Below are 25,443 nucleotides of genomic sequence, written 5' to 3' on the forward strand. Positions count from 1 at the left end.
AGATGCGCTTGTTCGATGTCGGCAAAGACGAAATCGGCGACACGCCGCTGCTGGCGGCGGTCCTCCTCGTCGCAATCACACAGCACGGACACACGTTCCCACCGTAACTTGCCGCAACGCCTGGTTGCAGTCGCCCCTAACGCAGCGCTTTCAGAACCACTCCATAGAATAAAGAACCACCACTCGACGACAATGTACACGCGCGAGATGCAACGCAACTGGAAAATGGCGTCATGCTATTGACGGCTTCGGCTTTGGATCATTCGGATTCGCATAACTGAGCAAAACAGTTGCGCTAGTTTCGGTTTTCTTTCCATGCGTTGAAATAAAAACTGTTTTGCTCACTGATAATTTTACGTCACGTAAGTAATGTTCACGAATGAAACAGCAATGAATTTAACGCGCGTCTTGAAATACCCGCTACGTTCACTTCGCAGAAGCAAAATTTGCTCTTCCGAGTGTGGTTACGTTTGAAATATCTATCGTTGGGCTGTCGGAGCGTGCTCGAAGTGGGAAGACGCGGCGTAATTGTGCTTAATTTGCTTAGCTATAACGGTGCGGCTGCCCTTGATCTCTGTCGAGTGCAGTTTTCTCTGATGTAAGGTAGAACTACAAAGCCGCCGACGTTACTGAATAATCTAGTGCACCTGAAGCTGCCAGAACTCCGGTATTTCCTCCACAATTTCTTGCGACTGCGTTCCGCTGTCACCAAATGCGCGCGTAGTCATTTGGCGAGAGATTTAGCAACACATTTTCCAGGAATATCGTTCACCGCTGTATCACGACGTGGAGAAGCAGCGCTGTTGGTCCTTAGTATAATTTTCTGTTTATTGCGAATTTTACGATAGCAGTTATATGGACACAACCGACGAAATATATCTGTCGGTGTCACCGTGAGCTTACGTATAAAGTCAAGTGCGATAAGATCCTATCCCGCGCCGTTGGCGGTGCGCGTTAAAGGAAGTGTTCGAGGCTGAGCTGGGCTGGATAGGCGCCCCAAGTATCTATAGGAGGTCACGTGATAAAACGCGCGCAAGCTGGGAGAGGGATGCGCTAGTTTAGTTCGCTTCTCTCCTCCTCTAGCCGTTGCTCTAGCCCGGTCTTGCGCCACCCTCGGTCTGTTTTGGAGATAATTTCCGATGGATGCAAAGCTGGGGGGGGGGGGGGGGGGGGGGGGCGCTCAGATAGCACAATTTTTCGGAGACGCTTTGAAGGAAGAGGCAGCATAAGCGTTCGGTCCGCTCTGTTCGCGCCCTTCATTACGCCAACGCTGTGACAGCGAGTGTTCGCGTTCATTGAGTGAGATCTGTCGATGTTTGCACGTGCGCTCGTGACCCAGTGCTTGCTAATTGAAGGAGTAAGCGAATGTTTACTGCAGTTTATTCAGCCGATGAAACTACGAACCTTGGTTCGTGCAATAGTTTGTGCAGTGGTTCATGCAGCATTGGGGTGAAACTGTTATATTTTTGTTCTTATATTTCTAGGGGGTTCCAAAGCAGTGTTGCGTACGCTAATATTTGTTTCTGGTCGCGGAACGCAATGCACTGCGGTAGCCCAGTGGCTTTGGTGTTGCGCTGCTGAGCTCGAGGTGACGGGTCCAACCACAACCGCGGCAGTCACATTCCAACGGGTTCAGAATGTGAAAACGCGCGTATACCGTGCATTCCGTACACGTTAAATAACCCGAGCTGCTGAAGATAAATCTGCAGCTTCCCATTACCGTGCGCCTCATAACAAGATACTTGGAACTTAAATCTTCAAAATTTAATTTTAAGTCGCGGAATTACATTTACAATCGACACTGTTGAGTGCGCCTACTGAACTTCTTATCTCGTTGCTGTGCTCTCTTTATAGTAGCCAATAATTTTTTTTTAGATTTACTTATGGTCAGAATCCAATGTGACAAATCCAGGTCTTCCTTAGCATAGGAAACCAGCTATCGCTTAAGTGTGTGAGGTACCAACAAACATGCTCAAGAAAAATCAATATATAGAGTTCGAAGTAATTGCAGAACATGACAAGGATGAAAGAATGATACACCGCATTACAACCAGGACAGGAACCCGAGGGCCTGCCTAAAATAGAAGAGGATACCTGGTATTTCTTCTCCTGCATTAAAATCTTTCTCTCGGTAGACACATTTCGAATATCAGAGGAATCGCGATCTTTCACGATGACTCTTCGCGTACTATTGAGAGTCAAACGACCCATGCGCAAATGTTGACTCTTGTTTTCTGACTCTACTCGCGCAAAAGTGGGTCTTCGGAAGAAAAAAGAGAGTCAAGTTGCCGTGACTCACTTTTTACTTTCTTTTTTCTTAGACTGTACGGTAAAGTTAAGCAGTGCGGCCGCCCAATTAACAATCACGTGCTGCATACCAGCCGTAAGACAAGTGCAGTAAAGTTCGCGAGTGCGGATGGCGAAATAACCATCCCGTGCCGCATACCAACCGTGAAGAGAAACATGCTAATGATAAGCAGTTTGGCCGGCCATTTAGCCACAACACACAACATTCGAGCTGCAAAGACAAGCGTGGCTAAGTTGAGCAGTGCGGCCAGCCAATAACCCATCCCGTGCAGTATACCAGTCGTCTAGACAAGGGTGTTAAATTTCAGCACTGTACACTGTAAAATAATTTACACCCCTAAGGGTTTTTTTGAGTGTCTATAACTAACCCCCTAGCACCCTAGAAAAAGCTGGGTTTTATAGGCAATTACACCCTTATGATGGTGATTCTATATTCCAATAACACCCTATCCCTTGAGGGTGTTTTGAACAACATATTACCCTTCGACCCATGGGGTGTAAGGGTGTGATCAGGAATATATTACCCCTTCACCTATCGGGTGTAATGAGCAATATAATAGCCCTTGCTATAAGGGTGTTGAAGTACGGCATGTTGAATCGGGTACACATGCACTTCATTGTATGTTTCGTAAGTCTACAGTCAGGCTAGCACACAGAAATGTTATGTACGGTGTGCATACAATAGGTAATGTGTTTCCAAACGCATGGCATAGCAACTTTGAGAGAAAACACATAATCACGTGTGAGTGTTCTACGTGAAATGGTCCATTCACCACAGATACAGGAAAAGTGACTGCATGGAGGGTCATTTATTCTAGCCACCTGTACAATATTTAGAGCTTGCACTACGCCTTGTATGTGGTGACAAGTCTTGTGGTCGTTCTACACTGAAGAACAGTCTTATTCAAACTAATGTTCCAGGGCACAGGTGAGGCTGGTGATGCCTTTGTGTAGCTCCATTCCAATGTCCTAACGCGAGCCATCATAGATGAAGCCACTTCTTCATTGATCGCTGTAGCCATCTGCTTGTTTTCTACCTGCAAAATGATTTGTTGCAATTTAATGTCAGGAAAAGTACACGAAACATGACAAGCAGCGCTTCCCTGCATCATTCACTTTAATATTTCAAGATCACATGAAGACCAGGATAAAGAAAACAAGCACAGATAGTGCTTACTTCCAAGAAATCATTATTTCGAAAGAATAAGGCATTTATTCTGCCACATTATGAATGCAGGAGAGACAGGCAACACAATTATATGAGGGCAATTCAGAAATTATTGCCTCCAAGCCCACTACTTTGCCAATATTACTGCAAATATTTTGAACTCTTTATCATTGATGCACTTATGTTTATGCTATCGAATTTCGCCTCACCTTCCTATCTCTTCTCGTTCCAGAGTAATCGAGCAATTCATGGCATCCAGTGGTGACGTCCAGTTGAAACAGCAGGCTGTAATTGAATTTCTGACTGCGGAAGGTTGTGCGCATATAAATATTCATCGCCATCTGACTGCAGTTTACGGGGATGCCTGTGTTGACGTCAGCACTGTGGAGAGGTGGGCAAGGACTGTGAAAGACCAAAATCCTGCCGCATCAAACCTCCAGGATCAGCACCGAAATGGACGGCCCACAATGGCTTCTGATGAGGGTCATGAACATCAGGCAGATAAGTTGACTCGGGGCAATCACAGGATCAAGCAATACCAGATTTCAACAACATGCGCCATTTCCATTGGCTCAGTGAACCACATCATTAAAGACCTGCGTTACAAGAAGACTTGCGCTTGTTGGGTGCCACGGCAACTGAAGACTGACATGAAAATGTTGATGCATAGCCAACAAGTTCATATCTTCTTGTAACCCAGGAGTTTCTTAATTATCTGGTTCACTGAACCAATGGAAATGGCGAGTGTTTTTGCAATCTGGTGTTGCTTGTTCCTGCGATTGACCCGATTCAACTCGTCTGCCTGATGTTGATGATCCTCATCAGAGGCCGTTGAGGGCTGTCCAGTTCGGTGCTGATCCTGGACGTTTGATGCAGCTGGATTTTGATGTTTCACAGTCCTTGCCCGCCTCCGCACAATGCTGACTTCAACACAGGCATCCCCGTAAACTGCTTTCAGATGGCAATGAATGTTGAAGGGCGTAGAACCTTCCCCAGTGAGAAATTCAATTACAGCCCGCTGTTTCAAGCGGACATCACCACTGGATGCCATGCATTGATCGATTACTTTGGAACGCGAAGAGATAGGAAGATGGGGCGAGTGACATTCTATAGCTTAAACATCAGTGCATTAATGATAAAGAGCCAAAATGTTTGCAGTACTACTGGCAAAGTAGTGTGTTTGGAGGCATTACTTCCTTAACCGCCCTCATATTACAGCAATAACGCTGGGCAGTTTGTTTTAGTGTGTGACATCTGACCCAAAACTACAATTTGGAATGTGCACAAATAAAGATGCTCGTGTTGAGTCCAATAGATTGCTTACAAATATATCAATCCTTTCTTATGCAATAAGTTTACAATGAGAAGCCACATCATCTCACTGCAACTTTTCCCTACAAGCAAGTTATATTGAAAATAAGGTGCAGCCATATGCTTTGCTATGCATTGCAGGGTAACCATCAAGAGGTACTTTGACATTAATGCCTTGCTCCCAAAACCAACAGTGTAAATGCCAACTATTGTATCACAGGAGGTGGTGGTCACAAGGCAAAAACAAATTTGCAGGGTTTACGTGCCTAAACAATGACCTTTCATTCATCGGTTAATATAACACATGGCATTGTTGTTTTGCCTGCCTCCTCAGGAATATACATTATTAATAGGAGTAGAAATCAGCATTTTCACAGAAGCTTGCTCCTTTAACAAGAGGCACAAACGATGCTGTTCTTCAGATTTCCCAGGCAAACAATGCAAGCATCACTATACTCACTATTACAAACAATGCAAGCATGACTATACTAAGCATCACTAAGCTGACCTTTATTTTTTTTCTTAATCTATGACCTACACAGTGGCTGGTAACAAGCCCTCTCTCAGAACTATTTGGCATCTCTACTGGAAGCCCTACCTACACCTTTTAACATCATCTTAGACATCTCCACTAAGCAAGCACACAATCCTGCTGGTATTTTTATTACAGAGGTTTTCACTAAAGATCTTACAAGCAAGAACTCTTTAGCATCTGATCATTTAGATGCTTTGAACTGGAACAACACAGTGAATGCATCATGCTTAACAGAAGTTTAGCTATTTTAATCAAAGCACAGTTAAAGCCTTTCATGTATGAAGTTTGTCATCTGCTTTCACTTGATCTTGCTGGTTATCTGATTGTGAGTTACACTAAGATCAAACATTTTAATGGCCAACATCTTTCATCTGTGAAGCGCAGAAAACTTTATTGCACTTGTCAGTGTTGTTACGGCATTCTTAAATGTGATGATTAGGCTGCTGGCTGTTTAGCACTGTAGTAGCATTGTACAGGGTGATCATTTTTAAGTTTTATGGAATTTTTAAAAGTTTCCTGTCCTTCTTGTCATTCTTGTCCTTGAGCTAGATTATTTGAAGAGGTGGACATCACTAGCATGAGAAATCGAAACACATGTTCGACTAATTAAAAAAAATCACTATTCACTTCGTAACTACTTATTTTACTGTGCATATTGCAATTTACGAATTGTAGCCAGTGAGCTTGGAAGACGTGTGCACTTGAACTTCCAGGATGACACCAGTTTAGGAATAATTTCCTGATAAAGAACACTACACAAGGGTGTTCCAGTTACTTTTGTGCATCAGTGCATAAAAGCACATTTTGTTAAAGAAGTAAGTGGAACAACAGTGCATTTTACGGCAAGTTTGATGGTACATATCTCCAAACTGGCATCATTCTGGAAATCAATTCCAAAGTGGATGCATCTTGTAATCTCACTGGCTATGATTTGTAAACTACAATATGTGCTTCAAATATGTGGTGGCACTGGCAAACACTCCTAGAGTTCTACTAGGAAACATAAATACCGAAGAAAGTGGATGGGGAAAAGGCACCTGTTGTAGTTCAATTGGTAAAGCATCGCACGCGTAATGCGAAGACGTGGGTTCGTTCCCCACCTGTGGCAAGTTGTTTTTTCATCCACTTTCATTTTGAGTAATTTATAAATTCTTTATTTCATTTACTAATAACAAGTAATTTACCCTAAGTTGTCCTTGGTTAGTGTTTGCTGGCTTCTTAGGATAAGATTAATAAACATCGGCCCCTCAGTTAAGCCACTTTCTTTTTGTTTATATGTGCCATGAAGTAATTAATTGAAAGGCTAATTAATAGATTTTGGTTAATTAGTTGAACATGTGTTTCGGTTTCTTGTGCAAGATATGTCTGCCTGTTTGAATATTCCTGCTCAAGGACTAGAATTATGCTATATGCAACAGGTTATATTTAAAAATTCCACAAAACTTAAAATCATCACCCTGTATAAAGACACTGTGAATTTTAAAACAAGCTTCAGTGAACCTTACTGAATTAACAAATGGCCAGTGTAACTAGCATGATTATCCTAGAAATCTTTTGTAGCTTATAAGCATAGAGCATTTCACTTACACATTTAGGAATGCGAAATTTTCTTGAAAACAGCCCTTTCTTTTTAACAGCTAGCATCCCTGCCAGTTTGGTTAGACATAATGTTGCACGACTTCAATAGTACTGCAAAATCAGATTTTTTTTCTGCTCCCAGTGTCTAGCGATATATCTTTACCAGTGTCCTTAGCAGCTGAGATAACTAATGTTCCTGCAGGTAAATATCAGAAAACATTGCGATAACTGCCAAGTAAATGCAATCGTGCGTCTTGCTTACAATACAGCATGTGCTCTACCTCCTGCCAGGTTTGTTCTACATATCAGGCCAGCATGCAACTTGTACAAGAGGCACCTTTCGCAGGCATGAATATATTTTATGAGGTTATCGTGGTGTCAAAACATGACATCAACCATAATGCCTTAAACTATTATATGAAACACTTACTTGTACAAAGATAGAAAAGGCACCAATTTTGAATTTAGCACATTCGGTTTACAGTACCATAGCAGAAATAGCTCAACTAGTACAGGTACGCAAACGGGCTAGTTGGTATTGGTCGATGACATTCGACAATGTGAACTCGACAAAGGATGGAGAAAGAGGTGATAGCATTTGTCTCCATTTCTCGCCACTTTCGACGTCCTTTGTACAAGTCCGCACTGTTGAACATCATGGGTCAACAAGCACAGCCTGAAAAAAATGTCATGAAAGAAAACTTGGCTCTCAACCTCAACAATTCTGCCTGTCAGGTGTTATGGTTTCTTCAGAACTTATTTCTTTATACAAAGTCGTGCCCATCAAGTAAAGCTTACTGAAAGAAATGAAGAACAACATCAACACCTCTCAAGGCACATGCATCAAAGGAGTTAGAGCATCATACACATTACCTTTATGTGCAAAAGTATTCTTTTTCTTAGGCAAACTGCATTTCTAGTTTCTTAAAGCCTATATATTCATTTGTCACAGCTATGGGAAAATCACAAGGTGGAAAAAGATGTGTTGGTGCAATTTCAACATTTATGTACAACAACAAAAGGTAAAGCACAGGAAGTCTCACTGCTCCTCTGTCTAACTGACACTCAGTTTCATTTGTCATGTCCACTCCCATCCTGATGGCAGCAGAAACAGGAAGAGAGCAGCGTGGTTCAGAAAGCAGACGAAGGAGCTGATATCCTAGCTGACATAACGAGTAAAGAAGGGAGCTGGTCAGGCCATGTAGTGCAAACTTGAGACATCATTAAATAGTGCGAAAAAAACAACGGACGACAACAGACACACGACAGAGCTCTAGGCTTCAACTGAAATTTTGGCTACACAGAAACATAGGATTCAGGGGATGCGACCTCGATGAATGGAAGCAACATTCATCTTTCCCTTTCCCTGTCTGACAAGGGAGGTATCGGAGCAAATTGATGGATAGGTTCATTTCGAGATACAAACACTCTTTTTGGCGAGAGCCAGGGAAGGGGTGCTTACACACCTATCACCCACTTTTTGATGCAAAGTGCTTCGAATATTTACATGTCGACCTGCCTCTACAGCCGCATGGGCAGATGAGCGCTTTGAAACTGCTCAGTGCATGAGCACCTACAGCAACGATTGGCCAGATGGCCTGCAGCCACTGACAGCTGCCCTATCTTGGTTCCCCGAAGCAGACTTTTAAACACCGACCTGTTTGACTTGAGGGAACATAGGGCTGCTTTCAGTGCCTTAGTGACTAGTGGCCACCTGGCCAATTATCGCCATACGTGCTCATGCACCGAGCAGTTTCAAAGCAATCGTGCGGTCAGGCAGCTCCAGAAGCAGGTTCACAGCGAAATAAATATACGAACCACTTTGCATAAAGAAAGTGGGGAACAGGTGTGTGAGCAGCCGTCCCTGGCTCTTACCAAGAGTGTTTGTATGTGAAATTAACCTGTTCATCAATTTGTTCCGATAACTCCTGTGTTGTTTCCGTCGGTCGACATTCTGTGCATCCCATGTTTCTGTGCAGCAAAAATTTCAGTTGAAGTCTAGAGTTCTGTCTTATGTGCTTCTTGATGTTGTCGTCTTTTTTACGCTAGTTATTGATGTCTCAAGTCTGCAATGAGCACCAACTAGCCCAAGTGCATTCTTCAACCATGTAATGCATAGGGCAGATAACCAGTGGCACATTCGAGTTACAGAACGGATGCCAAGGGAAGAGAAGGGTAGTCAAGGACGGTAGAGAATTAGACTGTACGATGAAGTCAGGAAATTTGCAGGCTTCACTTAGAATCAGCTAGCGCAAGACAGAGGTAATTGGAGCTCACTGGGAGAGGTCTTCATCCTCCAGTGGAAAAAATATGTAGACCAATCGTGATGAAAAAAGTATACCTGTCGGCTCAGACATCTTCACTGTCTTTTGAGCAATGTGTAGGCCCAAGACAATCAGCCGGTTCCCATGCAATTGCTTCATGCTGACTAACTGCATGGGCACAAGAAAACAACTCACCATTAATACCACCCTAGATTGACCACTTAATAAAAGAACCTCTCAAAACTCCAAACACAATTAAGCATTTACCAGCTTAATAAATACATATATACAAGCCAAGAATAGTTACAATAACCATACGCTTTATAACTAGACATTAGAATATGGTAGTGAAACGTAGAATAGCCGTAGGAACCCGCCGCGGTTGCTCAGTGGCTATGGTGTTGGGCTGCTGAGCACGAGGTCGCGGGATCGAATCCCGGCCACGGCGGCCGCATTTCGATGGGGGCGAAATGCGAAAACACCCGTGTGCTTAGATTTAGGTGCACGTTAAAGAACCCCAGGTGGTCAAAATTTCCGGAGTCCTCCACTACGGCGTGCCTCATAATCAGAAAGTGGTTTTGGCACGTAAAACCCCAAATATTATTATTAATAGCCGTAGGATGTTCATTGCAGTTCATTTCAGAAATACTGTCGACCACTGACAGGACGCCTTAGGCAGGGTTCAGTCGTACAACAAGAAAACAAATAGGAGTAGTAATAAGCATGCGTGCGTGAAACCAAATAACGAGTTCAAGGTCGAGAAATAAATGATTAGGCTCGGTGTGCTTATTTATACAAAAAGATTAATTCATAAACAAATAGCGCAACCACGCGTTCATCCTGAACGGCACGAAAGCTTCTAGAACAAACGAGTACAACTAAAAACGAAGGATAACCACATAGCCGGGATGGTTGTGGTTCTTTTGTATTAGTTCTAGCGATGAAAACACAAGCATTGCAAGCTACCTGCGTCATTACCTACCACGTGACCTGGGACAAAAAATAAAAAATAAAAGCAAAACGAGTGCAAGTACACAAGCGACATTTAATACGTTTGTCACACTGCACACTTTTGGCCACGATCGATCCTGACTGCCATCGAATTTCTGGTCATGTTTGGCTTCCTTGCTGAATCTGCGGACGGGAGCCAATCGCGGTGGCAAATTTCGATCCAGAACAGGCTGAATCGTGATCGAAAGTGGCCGTGTGACACCGTTATAAACAGAATGAATTAGCCAAACCAAAGTATTATTTACCTGCCTGCGCCGTATACTGACGCGTAGCAGTACTTAATTCTCTACAACTCTATGTGCTGTCACAATTAGTTGAGGACACACGAACAATGAAACATCCGATATATTTTTACTTCTTTTTCACGTTCGGTGCCCGTAGGCTCCGCCTGAAGTACACATACTACACTCGCATCCAACACACCTTGTGCTGTCCTTTAAAGAAATTACGCGAAAATTACTACCACAATGACGCACCATAAAAACGCGACGCTGAATGTGAGTGACCACGTACGTACCTTTTATATGAGCCGTCCATGCGCCTTGCGAAAGGCACCTCGGTTTGAAGGCGGAGCGCTGTAACGACGTGTACTCTGGGCACGCCACTTCGTTTACGTAGTGGATGGACGATGTTGACGATGGATTCCGCCGAAAAAAAAAAGTCCACTTCATCACTGTTCAGGCCGAATGGAAGATGTTTTCTCGTTGGCCACGAATGACGGCCGTCGTAGGCATAGTAAACACACTGTCACAAAGAAACACCGATGTCGTAGGCCGCTACTGCCTTTCTTTCTCACGCATAATCGCGTCGTCTTCAGTCGGGATGCTCCCTTCGCGTCCATGAGCACAAAAGTACACGAAAACAACGAGGTGGTGCAGCCTAAACGTAGCGAAAAACAATCTAATTACTCACAACTTCAAGACTGTCGCGGAGAACACGCACATGTGCACCCGGCGGCCCGCCGCGACTCAGCAGCGATCGCGGCGACACCCGTCGGTGGAAGTTATTGCAATTTCGGTTTCGTTTTCAAGGCATAAATACATATATTCTTTTAAACTACATGTGTTTATTACTTTCGGGGCTATTTATTTTACGCTACCTCTAAGCAATTATTATAATTATTATTATTATTATTATTATTATTATTATTATTATTATTATTATTATAAACAACAGAGGCAGATCCCACGCACTGTGGGAATCGACATAAGCGCAGCTTGCCGTTCTATTTGCGTTCACTGACGATATTTGGCGATGATGTTGACGGCCTACCACAGTTGTGATGTGATGTTGAATGTTATAATACAGAAAGACGTGCTTGCTCGAAGCGCTGTTGCGCGCCATTTTTCGTAGCTTACGTGAAAGTTAACGCTCTAATTCCTTTACACGAGCGCATCGCATCGGGGCTGAAGCGTTGATTTGCCGAACAGCCATTTGCGTGTTGTCGTCTTGACGCTGCGGTGCTTTAGTGCGGCTTTGCGTCTCTGCATGCCCTGAGTCAGTGATCCACGTGCACAAAACTGCGCGGTGCTTACTTTTTAGATATAGAAACGTGCCCTTTCATACCTTGAAGTAAAATTATTACTGTTTGCCCGCAACCGTTGCCATGTTTAGTAGTAGTGTTCCTTTTATTGAGGAGACCCCAAACGAAGCATGCTTTGTGTTTGTAGGGTGTGAGACCGGGCTAGTTGGCATTTCATGCCGAAGTGACTAGCGCTGGAGTGGACACGGGGCACAAAAGGGCGACCACGGCGACAGCGCCCTTACCTTCTCCGGCGATCATCCAATGTATGCGAGCTGCCACGTGCGAAAAGTGGCATTATTTACCCAGTTCGTATGGGTGTTGGCTTTAAACATTCTCTTGTCATTAGTCTTCCAGATGGCATTGTGTCGATGACCAGGGTGTTTCAGTAGGCATTATGACGGCCAAAGGGGTCCAGAGAGTATTGTAGCGATGCCCACGAAGTTCTCGCTAAAAGGGCTCGCACACGCCTTCCCTGAGTCCCTCTCATGTACATTATGCGCGCTCTCAAACCACCCACCGCCGCGGCTGGCAAGGCAGTGACAGCAGCAGCAGAATTGGAAATTATAAGGGAGGAGGCATAGAAAGCTTCGCTTTAAAATCTAATAATAATATATGGGGTTTTACGTGCCAAAACCACTTTCTGATTATGAGGCACGCCGTAGTGGGGGACTCCGGAAATTTTGACCACCTGGGGTTCTTTAACGTGCACCTAAATCTAAGTACACGGGTGTTTTCGCATTTCGCCCCCATCGAAATGCGGCCGCCGTGGCCGGGATTCGATCCCGCGACCTCGTGCTCAGCAGCCTAACACCATAGCCACTGAGCAACCACGGCGGGTGCTTTAAAATCTAACAGAACGCCTCTGTGCACACTGTAACCTGTCATCCAGAGCTCTGGTGTTTTGACAGAGTTCAATTTCATTCTACAAAGTATTTCCCGTATTCAGCATGTGCACCTGTCCTACCCGTCTCGCGAGGGGAGACGGGTGAGTCTCGCACAGATCTGCATATGCCAAGACATCTCGAACGTACTTTGCAGGTGGGCAATCGCGCGCACACTTGAAAAATGCCTCGCCACTGTTCCGTGAACAAAGATGGGTCTGCAAGTGCCCTGCCAATTTCTGGAATCTCATTCTATCTATAATGATTGGCTTAATGTCCTATCCATGCAGGCAATAATACTGTCTCCAATTTGGGAGGGGAAATATTTGAGTAACTAGCGCTGTTAGTCGGTGTGGCAAATACTGTATGCATCGCAAATTGTACGTTGGTTCTTTATACTTTCTCACATTTTCCTCCCTTTCTTTTTGAGCACTGCGTTCTGGCAGCTGTTTGTAAGCCAGTAGAACTCTCCTTTCCTATACAACTACAAACTTAATAGTTTCTCTTTGTGCAGCCAGCTTCGTAAATTGACGCAGACGCGAAGCCATGAGCGTTTTGCACGGCTCTTTCTGTAGAGGCTGCTTGATCAAAGCATTGTGGTGGGTGAGAAGGCACAAGTTTGCCTACGAAGCTACCTTGTTTTTAAACGTCAGAGAAGCAGAACGAATTGGGGTTATTGATTCCGCGAAAGAATCTCAGGTGGGGTCAAATCTTCCCGAATCGGCGTATCTTTTGTCCGCGTAGGGTTCGTCGCCCCCTTTTCTGCCTGTTTCGTTGTGCTTGAAAGAAGCCTAGACGACCGCATTGCTTTGGAGCAATTTTGGCGCGTCCAGCTGCATGCTGTCACGTGGCCTACTCATTTTGCTGGATTGCTGGCGTCCCACAAGCAAGAGCTGCACTTGTTCTGCCTTGCTGAAAACGTTTTGAACATTTTTCTTTTTGGTTAAATATTCTATACTAGAAAAAGTATGTGCGCGCTTTTGGATCCCGCGGAATTTGTGCGTGACGACATTTGAGAACTGTGTGCCACCTAGCCCACTATGACATAGTAGTGCTTCAGCAACAGGTTTTTCGCAGGACATATTTAAAATGGCTCATCAAAATAGACAGTGAAACGGTGGGGAACCCTCTTCAGCAGTTTTGTGGGCATTGAAAGTCCGACTTGTCTCGGGGGGATGGGGTAGGGAAGGGGAGGGTCCGCTTCTGGATCCGCTACTGGTTTGTAGTGTTCGTGGGACACGCTGTGTCTTTGTACAACTGTATGTTTGTGAATGTAATAAAAATAAACAAAAACACCCTTGCACCCACCTCCAATATTCTTAGTCAGTGCACCCTTTTGGTGGGTAAAAGGGTGTTATGACATCTAGAACTGCCCTACGCTTCGCAAGAAGTCATGATGATGGGATATTTCTAGAATGAAAACACCCTTCAAGGGTGTTATGACTCGCAATTCTCACCATCAAGGGTGTAAATTATTTTACTGTGTAGTGGGCCGAAAACATCGCGTGCAGTATACCAGCCGTAAAGACAAACGTGGTTAATTTCAGCAGTTCGGCCGGCCAATGAAACTTTACGTGCAGCCTACCAGCCGTAAAGCCAAGCGTGGCCAAGTTAGGCAGTGGGGCCAGCCAATTAACCATGACGTGCAGCATACCAGCCGTAAAGAGAAGCGTGGAAAATTTAAGCAGTTTGGTTGGCCAATTAACCATCACGTGGAGCATACCAGCCGTAAACACAACCGTGGTACAATTCCGCAGAGCGGTCATCTAGTTAACAAACACTCAGCTTACCAACGGTAAAGACAATTGCAGTAAAGTGCAACAGTGCGGACGGCCAATTAACAATCATCTGCATCATCCAGCCTTAAAGCGTGGCAAAGTTAGGCAGTGCGGCTGGCTAATTAACCATGACGTGCTGCATACCAGCCGTAAAGACAAGTGTGGTAAAATTCAGCAGTGCGGCCGGACGTTTAAAGATCGCGTGCACCATGCCAGCTGTAGAGACAAGCGTCGTAAAGTTCAGATGCTGCGGCCGGCATTCTAACCATCACGTGCAGTATACCAGCAGTAAAGACAAGCCTGGCAAAATTGAGCAATACGGACGGCCAATTAACCATCACGTGCAGCATACCAGCCGTAAAGACAGCGCGGTAATTTCCGCAGTGCGGCCGCCCGAAAATCCATCACGTGCTGCGGACCAGCGTAAAGATAAATGTAAAATTTAGCAGTGCAGCCAGCCAATTAGCCATGACGTGCAGCACACCAGACGTAAGGAGAAGCCAGGTAGTGTTCAGCAGTTCAGCCTCACACTAACCCATTACGTGCAGCATGCCAGCCCTAAATACAAGCGTAGCAAATTTTAGCAGTGCAGCCAGCCAATTAAACCATGACGTGCAGCGTACCAGCAATCAAGACACGTGTGGTCACATCTGGTGGAGCTGCTAGTGCGTTCATATACCGAAGGCCCCCGCAAAGTCGCGATCTAAGGGCGACATCTGAAGACAACGCCAACGTCGCCAGGAATCAGAGAGCTAGCCGGAGACCGCAAGTACTGCCCCCAGAGCACGCACTTTTGCCTGAGACGACAAGGAACATGGTGGCCAATGCAAGAACCCCAATGGCAGCCCCGGCGACCCCATTGTGCATCAAACAACCGAGGCAGCCACTTAGCTTCCGTGAAGCTTCGACGGAAGGTCCAGAAACCTACCTGGAGACTTTCGGAAGGACCCCAGCCTTAAAGAATCGGGGCACTGAGAATAAGCTACGCCATGTGTACTTTTCCTTGGAAGATGTCACGAGGACATAGTTCGAGAACCGGGAGCCTACCCTTAGAACGGTGGACCTGTTCCACAGTAACTTCCTGGGGACCTTCCCCAGCGTTGTCCTAAAAGAAAGGGGCGAAGTTCTATTGGAAGCCCCAGTGCAGCTACCTAACGCGAACGTTACCATATTTACGGATGGAATGAGCGACCTGTACCGCCACCTGGAATTGTTTTAGGAGAAAAAGTTCTACTCATGCATGGTGTGAAGCAAGAACTTTTGCCAGGAATGTTATGAAACCCACCGAACTCTGATGAAGAGTTTCTTCGCGAGGCCACTAAAATCGAAAAAGCACTGCAAATACGGAACAAACAATTCCACCGCAGCATGGTCTCAGCAAACTACGCCGCTGAAGTTGGATCACTGGGCACCGACGACCTGCGAGAGACAATCAAAGCGGTCATGCGGGAGGAGTTTCAAAAGTTGTTCCCGTCACCAAAGCCTCAAGTGGCTTTCATTGCCGACGTCGTACGCGAGGCGATCTAAAAGACACTCGGGGTTCCTAAATCGCCGCCGCCGAAGCGATGACGCATGCCGTCGTTCCTCCGCCGTCACGTTCCGTCACCGCAGCCAGCATGCCAACCCCACGCAGCACTGCAAAGAAGACTGACGTTTGGCGCGCCCCCGACCACCGCCCGCCGTGCTATCGCTGCGGGGAAGCCAGCCATGTCTACCGCCGACGCCCATACCGCGAAACAGGACAACGACGGCTCGCAGTCAATGCTCCGCGCCACCACCTACGGGAACGCCCACACAATATCGCCGCCGCTTAGTGAAGCCCTCGAGCCCTCGATAACCGTCCCTTTCGCCGTTAGCAGGCCGCTACCTGTCACCGCAGCGCCGATCATAGACTGGCACAGCCCGGGGCCGGTCCGCCAGCCCATATCCGGAAAACTAAAAGCAGCAAGCGATGTAGATGCGGTTGCTGTTCGATGAACTGATGAAAATCCTCCGCCGACGACGAAGTCGCGGATACGACTATCTTGACGACACATCAACGAGACGCCGCCATCCCGAAGAAGCCTAGAATCAAAGAATGCGCCGACAAAAGAAGACCTGATGACACGACATTCCAGCCACAAGTCAACCAGTCAGAACCGTTATTTGACGCAAACATGAAACTGCAATGCAATACAAAGAACAACCAACCTCTACGTGCTTCTCAACGGCCGCGCAGTCAAGGCTTTAGTGGGCACAGGAGCCGACTACTCCGTCACGAGTGGACCCATCGCCGCCCAGTTGAACAAAGTCAAGATTGCATGGGAAGGCCCTTAAATCTGGGCCACTGAAGGACACCAAAAAACAGCAACCCCTATCTGCACTGCAAGAATTACCATTCATAACCGAATCTACCCTGCCACCTTTGTTATGATGCAATAGTATTCACGAGCAATATTCTCAGCATGAGCTTCCTTAACCTACATGGCGCAATCATCGACCTGAAGTCGAAGTCAATAACGGTATCCGAAGACCACGCGATACCGCAAGGGAGCTCTCGTATAGAGATCTCGTAGTAGAGTGTGCAAGAAGATCAAGTGAGCATCCCACCTCGCTCCAGCACTGTCATTTCTGTCGGCGCCGAAACACCCACAGACCTACGAGGCTTCATCGAGGGCGACCAACATCTACTGCTTGATCGGGATATTTGCGTCGCAAGAAGCATCGCTCGACTGCGCGCAGGAAAAGCAAAAGTGATGCTGACCAAATTCAGCCACGAGTTCAAGCCCGTCAACAAGGGCACAACGATTGTATACATCGAGGAAACAGTAGAAACTAGCAATGCATTTGTCCTCTCTGATTCTGCCGCATCTACGCCTACAACTGTTGTCCCCGAACCAGACTTCGACGTAAATCCAAGTCTCTTCTTGAGTAAACAGCAACAGACCAGAAGTCTTCTCCGACAATACAAAGATTGCTTTTCGAAGTCATCGAAGATTCGACAAACACCTGTTGCAAACCATCGCATATTAACCGAAGTGTGCGCCCGACCATTCCGCCAGAGCCCTTACCGAGTTTCAGCGCAAGGACGGGAAGCTACAAGTCCACAAGCTGATGAAATGCTGCACGAAGACATCATCCAGCCGTCGAAAAGCCCGTGGGCATCTCCTGTGGTCTTAGTTAAGAAGAAGGACGGAACTTTGCACTTCCTGTTGATTATCGCTGCTTGAATAAACTAGCGAAGAAAGACGTATGTTCCCTCCCACGGATAGGCGACGCATTAGACCGACTATTCAATGCTAAGTAATTTTCGTTGATGGATGTGAAGACTGGTTATTGGCAAATTGAAGTCAACGGAAGGGATCGAGAGAGGAGCGCGTTTATCACGCTGGACGGCCTCCTCGAGTTCAAGGTGGTGCCATTCGGACTTTGATCTGCGCCTACAGCCTTCCAGCGCGTGATCGACATGGTCTTGGCAAGACTGCAGCAGCAGACTTGTTTCGCCTATTTGGATGACGTTGTAGTCTGCCCCGAATTTCAAAGATCACCTCAGGCGTCGTACAGGCGATCAAGTCATCTGGGCTCACCCTGAAGCCGGAAAAGTTCTGTTTCGCGAATGAAGAGCTCCTTTTCCTAAGCCATGCCATTAGCAAGTGTGGAGTTCGTGCCGACCTGCAGAAGACAGCTGCCGCCGCTGAGTTCCCTCGGCCCGTCGACAAAAGGCAGTGCGCAGATTCCTTCGTATGTGTGCCGATTACAGGCGCTTTGTAAAGGATTTTTCAAGGATTGCGCAACCACTAACGCAACTCACAAAATCCGACGTCGACATTAAATGTAAAACACTGCAAGGTGACGCCTTTGAAGATCTGAAACAACGGCTGGAGTCAGCGCTGGTGCTTTCACACTTCGACGGAGACGCCGAGACGGAAATCCAAACCGACGCAAATATCGCATAGGCCTCGGTACCGTGCTATCTAAAAGGACGGACGGAGGTGGAAGCCTAGTAGCTCACGCTAGCCGATTACTGTCAAAAGCAGAAGCGAAATATTCTACGACGGAGAAACAATTCCTTGCGATCATGTAGGCTACGGCGCAATTTCGGTCTTACATATACGGCACGCACTTCAAGCTGGTACGCAATCACAACGCATTGTGTTGGCTGGCAAACTTCATGGATCTTGCAGGTTGCCTAGCACGATGGTGTCTCAGACTCCAGGAATTTCGCATCACAGTCGTGCGTAAGTCCGGGAGAAAGCACTCTAACGCCGCCGGCCTGTCGCGCGCCCGTATTCACTTGCCACCGCAAGGCGAACTCGACGACGACGCTTTCCTAGAAACAATAACTGCAGACGACTTCGCCGGACAGGAACGGGCCGACGCAGGGTTACAATGGCTTGTGGAGTACTTAGTAGGTAAGACTGACGTTGTATCTAGAGTATTTCAGCGCGGACTGTCTTCGTTTTGCTTGCGCACCAATGTCCTCGTGAAAAAAATTGGCTGCGGTTTAGCTCCGCCTACCCTGGATATGCAAAGCGAAAGCTTGGTTTAGCCTGGCTAAGTCTTCGTTTCAGTTAGTTAACGTTTGATTTAGCTGTAAGTATTATACTTAGGTATACAATCATCTTTAAGCACGGTATGATGGCTGTGTCTAGGTCGGTGGCTAGACATAACTGCAATTAATTAGGCTTGGGTGTACAAGCATTGTTCGACGGTACGTGCGACACCTGTTGTGCCACAGCGAAAGCGCCAGTGCTAGACAAGCAAAGAGACGCCGTGAACATGCGCAGCGTCGAAGCGCAAACGGAACAGGCCGCGAAGGCGGTCGCTGTATTGATCTCGACGGTGCAGCACTGTTGCATTCCGGACCCTCTCTAGTGGAGCAGCTCGCCGAGCGATATCCGCGGGGTGGTCAGGCACCGCCTGACGACTACGGCGCAAAGCCTCCCACTCCCGCGCAATGCTCGCAGAAGACGGCTCCACCTCGCTCTCAGTTCGCACTGACAAGGCGAGCTTGGTGCTCCTATTGAAGTACGCCCACACTAGCGACGAAAACGCGCGCGACACGCCGCACCCGGCAAGCGCCCGCGCGGCAGACGCGCGCGGGCAAGTCCACAGTCCCGTTTTGCGGCACGCGGCAACGGCGCGTGGAGTCCCGCGTTGTCTCGTTCCATTCGATACTTCTCGTGACAACGTGCTCTTCGTTCTGCCGATTTCGTGTTCCATCGGAAGTGTCTGTGTTTCTTGCGCCACTGCCGGCCACCCTCAGCATGTCGGATACGGACGAGGAGCTACTGGTGACTGTGAACACTATAATACTTGTTCTTTACTTGTGCGACGCCGACGTGCCAGAAAGCGAACACGAAAGCTTTGGGTGCACCCTATATGGCGGTACAGGGACACTGAGGGCCAGGCGCACACTCTGCTTCCCCGCCTTCACCAATTACTCACCTGTCATGCCAAACTGCTGCCCAATAATGTGCCAGCGGTTGGCGCGCAGCTCCTTGTCCTTAAGATCGACGTTAGCGCGGAAATGTCACAAGCTGTCATGAACCACGCCTGCCGCGTAGACAACGAGATGAAAGAAGAGGACGACGTTAGCCAAGCTGCCGCGAGACCGCTCTTCAACAACCGCGCCTATGAACCAGCTTCATCCAGTTCTGCATTAAACACTTCGTGTGTAACATTATGTAAAAAAAGAGGTGAGGCATGCAGACAGGACACAAGAGTAGAGAAGTGGACACGAACGCGAAAAACACGAAAAATTTCATGAAATGGCTTTTAATACATAATTTTTTTTACTATGTGTCATTCATTATGGGAGTTTATAACCGCAACATATTTCATATATAAGCAGGTAGAACTATCAGCTTGGTCAGTTTGTACAACCTCGTTTGAGTGAAGAAATCGAGTTTCACAAAGACAACCTCAACATTCTTGATTGAAAAAGGAACACCTCAGATGACATGCAGTCCTGTGAGTGGGAATTGCACAGTTCAAGAAAAACAAATTCAAACTGGCACACCGATCCTGAAAAAAGAATAAGCACCTGCTACTGCAAAAAGCTAATTAATTGATAGGTTTTAGAAGCCCAAGGGCATCTTTGGCCAAAGAGCGCCAAGGCTATACTGCAAAAGATAAACTTAGCGCATCTTTACAAAGCAAATACATAAAGAAGACTCATGCTTCTCTGCACTACAGTTTCTTTGCTCTAGCATGAAGTCATTTTAATGCATGCACATGTACATACACACGCTACATCCAAGTGTAACAGCTGCAGAATTAAAATTGGGCCGCATCGAAGTCGCAACCTTTAACCCTTGATCCCAAGCTGTACTAGTGACTGGAGGTAGTACCAATATCGCCAACGACGAGTCACCCTCTTTATGCTGCTCTGACTGTCAAAGATGAGTTACAGGCAGCATTGAGGGAAAGCTGCCCTCAAGAGCAGCTTTTATTTTTGTGTTATTTTTAACCAGAGACCAATGAAGTAATATATCTTTAGAATGAGAATGACACCGAAAAAAATGAGTACAATAAAATTTGGAAAATTTGGTACATTTCTCTGGAATTAACTTGGTGGTTAACGGGTAAAGCGGCAATCCAGAAACTAGAACAAGTTTTGACATGCTTGCTACCAGTGAATGCTAGAAAATATGTTGGTATTCTGTAGTTTTGTCCAACAATGCAAAAGGGATTCTTAATAACTGAGGAAATAAATGGAAAGGTATCATGAAGTATATTTCGTGAATGTAATGCAGAATCACTCAACTTCTTTTACTATATAATCTCCACTCGATTAACCTGCACTTTGTGAACAAGTTCAGGAGGTGCTGCATTTCACTACTCGTTCCACAAGTTCAACATGGCTGCAACTGCACGTTGTGATTCGTTTTACTTAGTGCAGGCTTTGTACAGGGCGAGTTCACAGCATTTCCTGCACTTGGCCGAAAGGTAGTGCATGTTGTTTGGATCCGACCTGCTGGTACGATCTGTTGGGAACTCGGCGCTGACGCCCGTGGTTGTACCTGGGTCGCAAGCCCCAAGGGTAGCGTTGGCCTGGCGGCCTGGGGTACAACTGGAAGCATCCGAAGGTCCCGGCAAAGCATGAGTCGACTGGTAACAACGAAACAACTTGTTTATTTTAACATCGCAAAGAGTTGGTGGTCAGGTTTGACCGAAGTAGAGAGACGGGAGAGCACTTCACTCAACAGACGAAATCGGAGCCCTCCCTTTTGCGTCCGGGGGCAGCTGTTTTTATACTCTCGCAGTTGAGGGCAAGAAGGAACCCCTCAAAAGACGAGCACGTGAATGTACAATGGGCTAATGGTGACGCACACTGTCGTAGCGATGCCGTAGCACCATGACGAGCACGATCTCGTAGCACCCTGTCGAGCACGATCTCGTAGCACCCTGTTGTAGCGCTGCCGGTCGGGCACAATGACTGTAATGAGAGGATGGTCCCTGCTTTGGCATCGCCTGTTTCGGGCACAATGACTGGAATGAGAGGATGGTCCCTGCTTTGGCATCGCCTGTTTCGGGCACAATGACTGGAATGAGAGGGTGGTCCCTGCTTTGGCATCGCCTGTTTCGGGCACAATGACTGGAATGAGAGGATGGTCCCTGCTTTGGCATCGCCTGTTTCGGGCACAATGACTGGAATGAGAGGGTGGTCCCTGCTTTGGCATCGCCGCAGTCGCGCCTGGAAACACCTGCCGATGAGTGTTGCGGCGACGACGATCGGGCCAAAATGTCTGCCGCCCCGCCGCAGTCGCGCCGGCAAAACCACGTGTCGCAGGCGAAACGCAACAGACCGCCCCGCCGGGGGAAGGAGATCCCGATGGACAGGGGACTGCATCCGCTGTCCGGAGGGATGTCGCTCGATGATGCTCATAACCGAAGTCGGGCGTCCCCCGACGTTTCTTGAGCGCAGCGCACAGAGAAGGCCTCGTTCTCTCGTTCAGGTTCGCACGGGACACTGCAAAGTGACTTCGGGAGAGTTCACATTTTTGTTCTCGTTCCCGGCAAGTGTTAGAACTACGCTGAAACTCAACCGCTCAGTCAGCAAGCACGGCACAACCCTCACTAAGCCCTGCCAGGCTCTTTCCCCTTTTTATACCACTGCCTAGTTCCTTACAGTAGTCTAGCATCACTCAGAACGCGTCCACAAATTGAAAAATTGCACTAGAAAGCATATCATCACTTTGAAACACTAAACAAAAGCAATATGTTAAAAAAAATCCTGCCTCAGGAAGAAAAACATCAGTAACAAACAATTTTGAGGCTGATTCCTACGTTAGGGGCTTCGACTTAAGCCATCGGCGTTACCGTTGAGACTCCCCTTTTTGTAACGCACCTCAAAGGAATATTGTTGTAAAGCGAGGCTCCAGCGCAGGAGGCGGCCATTTTTGGGAGAGATGGTCTGCAGCCATTGGAGAGGGCAGTGATCCGTCTCAATGATAAACCTCGAGCCGGCTAGATAGCATGACAATTTCTGAATGGCCCACACGAGACACGCACACTCTTTCTCGGTGGCGCTATACGCCTGCTCACGACTGGACAGCTTACGACTAGCATACAGGACGGGGTGTTCTACTTCTCCATTTTCCCGTTGGCACAGTACAACGCCCATGCCTCGCTCACTAGCATCGCACTGAACAATGAACCCTTTTGTATAGTCTGGCGATCGTAGCACAGGCTGGCTTGTTAGGGCACTCTTTAGGGCGCTAAAAGCTCTTTCCTTTGTCTCGTCCCAGACGACTGTTTGAGGCTCTGTCTTTCTTAGAGCATCCGTCAGGGGAGCCGCGATATCAGAGTACCTAGGGATGTACCTCTGATAGTAGCCGGCGACACCTAAGAACGACCGAATATCGGTCTTTGTGCGCGGTTGCGGAAAGTCTCGCACAGCGGCCACTTTTATTTCAGAGGGGCGGCGACGACCCTGACCAATCACGTGACCGAGGTAGACAACCTCGGCCTGTGCTAACTGGCACTTAGGAGCCTTTACTGTCAAGCCTGCTTCGCGCAGGCGGGTTAGCACTGCCCGCAAGTGTGTCATATGCTCAGACCAGGATGCGGAGAATATCGCTACGTCGTCTAGATACGGTAAAGCGAATTCTTGCTGTCCCCGCAACACTTTATCTATGAGACTTGAAAAACAGTATGGCGCGTTCTTCAAACCAAAACTCAACACTTTAGGACGGAATGTTCCCATTGGTGAAATGAACGCCGCATACCTACTAGCCTCTTCTGTAAGTGGAACCTGCCAATAACCCCTGACAAGATCTAGGGTGGAAATAAACTGAGCGCTACTAACTTTCTCAAGGCGCTCCTCGATGTTAGGGATCGGATAAATTTGATCCTTAGTGATGGAATTAAGCCTGCGGTAGTCGACGCAAGGACGAGGTTCCTTGCCCGGTACCTCAACTAAAATCAAAGGGGAGGTATAATCACTCTCACCTGCCTCAATAACACCGAGCTGTAGCATTTTCTTTACCTCAGCCTCCATAATATCGCTCTGGCGGGGTGACACCCGATACGCCTTGGATCGTACTGGCTCTGGGGAGGTAAGTTCTATATCATGAGTAAGTACCGAAGTCCTACCAGGCCTCTCAGAGAACAGACCTTGAAACTCTTGTAATAGCTGGTGTAGTTCGGTTTTCTGCTCAGGCGACAGCGGTGCTTTACTGATAAGGTCACTAATGACTTGACCGGTGTCTTCCCTGTTCGTCACTGAGCCTAGTCCCGGAAGCTCGACCGGAAGCTCTTCAGGAACGTTTACCATCATGCACACCACTGCTTCCCTTTGTCTATAAGGTTTGAGCAGATTACAGTGGTAAACTTGCTGTGCTTTCCGCTTTCCTGGCAGACTTACCACGTAGTTAACGTCCGACAGTTTCTGAACAATTCGCGCTGGGCCCTCCCACTGCACGTCTAGTTTGTTGTTTAGCGATGTGCGCAATATCATGACCTCATCGCCAACCTCAAAACGACGGGCCCTGGCTGTCCGATCATAATAAACCTTGGCCCTCTGCTGGGCCTTTGTCATTGCTTCACCTGACAACTCCTGTGCCCTTCTTAAGCGTTCGAGGAGCTTAAGCACGTACTCCACCACGACTGGGTCGTCGCCCCTACCTTCCCACGATTCTCGAAGCATGCGAAGCGGAGATCGAAGCGAGCGACCGTACACCAGTTCAGCTGGCGAAAACCCCGTAGCCGCATGCGGCGCGGTCCTTAAAGCAAACATCACCCCAGGCAGACACAGCTCCCAGTCAGTTCGATGTTCAAAACACAACGCTCTCAACACGCGCTTCATGACGGAGTGGAGCTTCTCAACGGAATTCGACTGTGGGTGGTACACTGAGCTGTGTAGCAGCTTTACCCCACACCTTTCGAGAAAAGTTGTCGTCAAAGCGCTAGTAAACACTGTGCCCTGATCTGATTGGATTTCCGCAGGAAAACCAACTCGCGCAAATATGGACAGTAGTGCATTAACTATCTCAACTGAGCTGAGTTCTTTAAGCGGCACTGCTTCAGGGAACTTTGTCGCTGGGCAGATCACAGTCAAAATGTGTCTGTACCCCGTGGCTGTTACCGGCAGAGGTCCCACAGTATCAATAACGAGCCGTCTAAAAGGCTCCGTAATGATAGGTACCAATTTCAACGGCGCCCTCGATTTGTCCCCTGGTTTGCCCACCCGCTGACAAGTGTCACATGTCCTCACGAAATGGTCTGCGTCCCGAAAACACCCTGGCCAATAGTACTCTTGCAAGAGACGGTCCTTAGTTTTCTTAACTCCTAGGTGTCCGGACCACGAACCCCCATGCGACAAGCGCAACAGATCCTGACGATAGCATTGAGGCACGATCAGCTGATCGAACTCCACTCCTCTTCGGTCTAGATACTTCCGGTACAGGACTCCACCTCTTTCCACAAAACGCGCAGTTTTCCTGGCGATACCTTCTTTGACATTGCAGCGCACGTTTTCCAGGCTGCCATCCTTTTTTTGCTCGGCTATCAAAGCCGACCGGCTGACTTTTAGCAACCTATCAAGTCCGTCTGACGTAGGCGCGATGAGCAAATCAGTAGATAGCTCTTCTAACTTTCCCG

General features: G+C 47.3%; 1 long non-coding RNA gene across 1 annotated transcript; it reads right to left on the reverse strand.

Annotated features, from left to right (window-relative positions):
* Positions 1-3,096: 3,096 nt before the first annotated feature.
* Positions 3,097-11,012, reverse strand: LOC142573240 (uncharacterized). The gene is made up of 3 exons (XR_012826259.1): positions 10,692-11,012; positions 9,241-9,331; positions 3,097-3,344 (listed from the first exon to the last, which is right to left on the reverse strand). It is a non-coding gene; the product is annotated as an uncharacterized LOC142573240 (long non-coding RNA).
* Between the last annotated feature and the right edge of the window lie 14,431 nt (positions 11,013-25,443).

Source organism: Dermacentor variabilis, chromosome 2 (assembly GCF_050947875.1).
Source record: "Dermacentor variabilis isolate Ectoservices chromosome 2, ASM5094787v1, whole genome shotgun sequence".
In the NCBI taxonomy this organism is placed as follows: domain Eukaryota; kingdom Metazoa; phylum Arthropoda; class Arachnida; order Ixodida; family Ixodidae; genus Dermacentor; species Dermacentor variabilis.